The following is a 5,854-nucleotide window of genomic DNA, read 5'->3' on the forward strand; positions in this document are numbered from 1 at the left end:
AAAAAAAAAAAAGGAAATTGAAGATTTAAATAAATGGAAAGAAATCATATGTTCATGTTTCAGAAGATTTAATCATGTAAAGGTGGTAGTGTTCCCTAAATTGATCCACAGGTTAATATAATTCCTCTCAGAATATATATTTTTTTTTAGTATAAATTGTGAGTTGAGTCCTAAAATTCATATGGAAACAGAAGAAATCCAGAATAGCCAAAACAATCTTGAAATCCTAAAACAAAATAAAATGCCTACATTCATTGTTTCAAACCTAACTACAAGGCAGCAGTAATCAAGTCAATGTGGTAGTAAAACAAGGATAGACATAGATGTGTGGAATAGAATAGAGACTATAGAATAAAGGCCTATGTACAGAAAAGTGTTTTTTTCAGCATACCTGGGTTCCTCAATCCCATAAAACATTCCCAGGTTTTCCTGGTTTCAGGACTGGCAGTTGACTGGCTTCTGTGTAATGAGCTTTGAGCCCTTAGGAATATTCTGCATGTCCGATACCATAACAATTTGAACAGCTATTTTATGCTCAAAATGTGATATATAGGGAACATCGGTTTTTGTTCTTGGGTTTGAAGTCTGAGGTCAGTCATGCAGGTGTTGCATGCCTACACGGCTGAATCCCCACTAAAAAACCTGGGCACACTTCACTTTAACGGTGCTTGTAAATATAACCCTTTCTTTATCAGAAATACGGAACTAGATATTCATGAGTCAGCAGTGTCTACCACTCTACAAATTAAAAAAATTCATACTTGAACCTATCGCCCAAAGTAGACAGTTTATTATTTTTTAAAACCCTAAGCCTAATACAAACCATTTTCTTTGGTGCTTTTATTTTCTAAATCTGCAGCCTGAAGCATTAGGATTCTGATGAAGGGATTAGAACTTCAGTGTGTCAGAAGCATCCCAAATAAAAAAATGTGGCTACGTCAGAAGTTTCCCAAATAAAAAAATGTGGCTACGTATTCTGGATACCATGCACCACTAGTAACAATTTGAAGTGGTTATCCTTGTTTAATCAGCTTGAAGTGGAAAATTAAAGTCAACTTTTGAATAAAACCAATGTATTTTAAATGTGGAGACTTTGTCTTCTGATATTTTTGTTTGAGTTTTTCCATATGAAGAGCATTGTTAAGAAACATTATCTAGTACTTGAAAATAAAGCAAAGGAAAGGAGAAGAATGTCCCTCAATATTATATGGAAGCAATATAGTTTAGGCCCACCCAAGTAGATTATTTAGGGTTATGTACTTTAACTCACTGGATACTCTTGGTTAAAATTTTTGATTCAGTGACTTTTTTTTTTTTTTTTTTAATTGTCTGGTAGAGATGTAATTTCTCTTCAATAAAAATATAAACCTCTAAGGTTTAGGGTTTCTTTTTAATTGTTTTTGAATTGTATGTATGGCATGATTCCAATTTTTTCTGTTTTCTTTTTAAAGTGTAGTTATTATTTTCTTCCATAAGCAAAAGAGACAGAGAGAGAGAGAAAGAGAGAGAGAGCCACTTCCACCCTCAGCCAACCCTGGATCATGCCCAAAGAACTCAGGGAAGTCTCCAGATGTAAACCTGAAATCTTCCCAAGTAAGTTAGCCTAGAAGATCATAATATTTTACCATTGTCTGGTCTCCTCTCAAAGTTTATTTTTATTAACCTTAAAGAGTATTGACTAGTTTTGTTTGTAACCTAACAGGTGGATCCTAGCATTTTCTTTTTAATAACTTGCTTCTAGGGACCAGCAGTTGGTGTAATGTCTATGTCATTGCTCAACCATGTAGTCAACTGCAGTTTGAATCCTGGTCCTGGTGGCTTAAACTCACTCCAGGTGTGTGTGCTTGCATGCCCAAAATCCCGAGAGGAGAATGGATTGTGGTGTGGCCACCACCCCGGTGGTGGTGGTGGGGAGTTTCTCGCTTTCGGTCTCTCTGTTTCTCTCTGTCTTTCTGGCAAGCACACATGCCCTATAGCAAAAACCTCTCAAGAAAAAAAAAAAATACAGAAACAAAAACTTGCTTCTAAACACCTACCTCTCCAGATTCTCTTGGAGTCACTTTGTCACCTTACCGATTCTCAAATCAATGAATGACTTGAGTAAGACCTTGACATGTGTTAATTTTATATTTGTATGAATTACATTTCTTACTTTTTGAAAGTTCTACTTTGTCATAGAGATTAAGAAGAAAATAAATCCATTGTTTCAGAGGACTGCCCTGTAAAATTATGTTAAAAAGTTTACTTGCTCTGGCAAGTAGCTGCTGTCAAATCTGCATATTCATGTGTGAAGAAGAAATGAAATTTAATTTCAATCCTGGCCTGCATGATGAGCTACAAGTAAACAGATGTATTACACAGAGATATTGGATGGTTGGAAAAGGCATGTTACATTTTTACATAGAAAAATTCGTCACTATTTTTCTGATGACCCAATATATCAGAAAAAAAAAAAAACTACTGTTCTGTACCTTGATGATGCCAAGAGAGCCTATTACATTTGCCACAGAGATGAATTATATTGTACCAAACTTTTCTGTTTTAAAGGTGTAAAGGTGTAAAGTTTAGAGACAGTGGCATAATCAATGTTCCAACCAGTGATATGAAATAGCTCTACAGGAATTAAATGTTTCCATTTTGAGGAAAACAAGCTATCAAATGCAAAGGTACACATTCTAGATGTTTACACAAAATGAAACCCATAATGAGCATAAGAAAAGCATAGGACATGTCTTAAAATGCTAATTCCTTATAAATGTTAGATTTTTTTTCTTCCAGCATTGATAGCAGTGGGGCACCAACTTTGTATATCTATGATTTAAAAAGAAAATGAAAAATTCTACTGCCTAGCAAAATGTATAATACATTGGTTTTAAGAAATACAAGTTATCTAGCTGTCATAACTGCCTATTATGGATAGTATTGAGTCTGTTATATTGTACAAGAAGCTAGTAAACCGATACTTTTAATGCACCTGACACTATTGGGTTGTTGGAAAAGACAGATTTTTTTCTATGTTTTTTGGTGCAAAAATGTGTCATGATTTTTTCCAATGACCCAATATCATGTTTTTCAAAATAAAACCCTTTATTTTATTTCATTTCAGTTTATTTATTTATGTATTTGTTTATTGGAGAGATTTTTGCTATAGAGCACATGCACTCACCAGAGAGAAAGTGAGGCAGAAAGTGAGAAATCACTCCCCAGGGGTATGGCCATGCCACAATCCCTTTGTCTCCTCTCAGGATTTTGGGCACGCACACAGACGCACTCTACGTGAGTTTTAAGTCATCAGGTCTGAGATTCGAAGATGAATTATACTATACCAAACTTTTCTGTTTTATAGGTGTAAAGTTTAGAGACAGTGGCATAATCAACGCTCCAGCCAGTGATATGAAATAGCTCTGGTTGACTACGTGGGAGTCCAGCGACATAACCATTATGATACCTGCTGGTCCCAACTCCTTTATATTAAATATAAAAAGGTAGAACCAGCCGTGTGGCTCAAGGGTAATGCAATGATCTACAATGTTAAACCCACATAAAAGGACCTGAGGTTCACATCCCGGGGTCTTCCTTTGTACACCTGGCATGCACATGCCCTTGATCCTGGTTGGCTGAGGCTGGGGGTCTTATGGGAGAAATAAATAAACTTTTTAAAAAGTGTAGGAACCAAAAGGTGGTATAAAGTTATGTTGCTGGACTCCCACGAAGTCTACTGTGGTTCGAGTCCTGGACTTGAAGGCTTAAAATTCACACGGGGTGCACATGCATGTCTGCCCAAGATTCCAAGAGGAGAATGGAAGAGAAGGGATTGCAGTGTGGCCATCCCCTACCGGGAGGGGGGGGGGAGGAGGCGATTTCTCACTTTCTGTTTCTCTGTCTCTCTCTGTCTCTCTGGCAAGCGCACATGCCCTATTCGAAAATCTCTCTTAAAAAATAAAGTAAGAAACACTAACAGCCTGACTGGGGAAAAATCCAGACATCAGTACAAACAACTCTTTACTGTTAAATTTTACCTATTCGGCAAGAGACTTAGACTCTATATTTATTAAACAGGAAGGAAATACAAACAGAAGGGGAAAAACCACTGTCATTTACTTGTTATTTGCAACGTTGTGGGGAGAATATGCTATCACAATAGACAAATATAATAGCATGTCTTTTCCAGTAGCATTATGCAAAAATGCAGCCATTGCAATCTATATAATCAGAATTAAGTATGCCATTGAAGGAAGAAGCCCTGCAACTAATCATGATACCCACTTATATGGCCTACAGTGCCGGTCATTAAAGATGATACTTGATGATAATATGCTTTTTAGAATCGTAGTGTTTAATTAAAAGTACCAATAAAATGACAAGAGACAGGAAAAGGGCAGAATTCCCCCATGTAATTGAAAGTTACTGTCATTTATTTTCTCTCATTTAAAATAGTTCATAGCAGCATAGGAAATAGCCCCTTTTCCTAAAAAGATGACAGCACCAATGTTCTTCCTTAAGGTGAGCACCCTTGGGTAATACTCCCTTGTTTTAAAACATTTAGATTTTGCTGACAGTGTACATTTGTACCCATATACTCTGTGGACAAAGTAAGGGAATTTTTCTATGTATCTCCTGGTTGATTGAATTCTAACATTTTATCTTGACTTTATTGTTTTTTAGCCTACTGGGAAACCTGTACAGATTCAATAGCAAGATAATATTAAACTCTGTTCCCTCCTACTCATATAGAGACTCATATATTTTGAGTATGACATGTTGAATTTACTGTTAAAATTAAAGTTTAAACAACTTAGTGTTTATAATGTTACAAATAGTTGAAACAATAGGTATACTACTTACCCTGGTTTAATAATAACACATTGTATTCGTGTGCTGAAAAAATCACTTTGTAGCAATCATTAGGTTAATAAAAAGTAGTAATTAAAATTTTTAATTGTGTATATTTAAGATATGTAACATGGTGTTTTGATATACATAGTGAAATGATCACTACAGTCAAGTCAATTAACACATTAATCTCCTCACACAGTTATGTCTTTTTTCTGGTAAGAATATCTCAAATTTCTCTTAGCGAAGTTCCAGCATATGATATAATATTAATTACAGTCATTGTGCTGTATATGTCTAGACATAATCACTATTCTTAACTACAACTTCGTACTTATTGAACAACATCTATTCCCTCCAAAAATGTCCAGCAGTTATATGAAAAGGTGCTTAACATCCTTAATCTTTCAGGAAAATGCAAATCAAAACCACCTTGAGATATCATCACATCACACCTGTTAGGATTGCTATTATCAAAAACACAAGAGCTAAATGTTGGCCGGGGTATGAGAGAAGGGAACCCTCAATATACTGTTGATGAGGATGTAAATTGCTATAATCTTACAGATAACAGTATGAAGTTTCCTTAAAAGATTAAACAAGAGAACTACCATATGATCCAGCAATCCCACTTCTGGATATATACCCAGAGGAGATGAAAACAGTATTTGATGGAAAAATCTGTGCTCCCATGTCTATTGCACCATTAATCACTTTATTCCAAGGGATGGAAACAAACGAAATGTCTACTGATGGGTGAATAGATAAGGAAATTGTGCTATATATACAGTTATGCATTGCTTAAAATGGGGATATATTCTGAGAAATGTAATGTTAGGGGATTGTTTTCTTGTGCAAATATCATAGAGTGTACTTATACAAAACTAGATGCTTTAGCCTACTACACACCTAGGCTGTATAGTATGGTCTATTATAACCTTATGAGACCACCATCATATATGTGTTCTGTCACTGTCCAAATTATTGTTATATGGTGCATGACTGTATATATATATATATA

At 35.3% G+C, this 5,854-nt stretch overlaps 1 pseudogene; it reads right to left on the reverse strand.

Moving 5' to 3' along the window:
* LOC102484888 (pre-mRNA-splicing factor CWC22 homolog) overlaps positions 1-5,854 on the reverse strand; it is a 19,793-nt pseudogene that overhangs the window by 4,902 nt on the left and 9,037 nt on the right.

Source organism: Tupaia chinensis, unplaced genomic scaffold, assembly GCF_000334495.1.
Source record: "Tupaia chinensis unplaced genomic scaffold, TupChi_1.0 Scaffold143886_1, whole genome shotgun sequence".
NCBI lineage: Eukaryota > Metazoa > Chordata > Mammalia > Scandentia > Tupaiidae > Tupaia > Tupaia belangeri.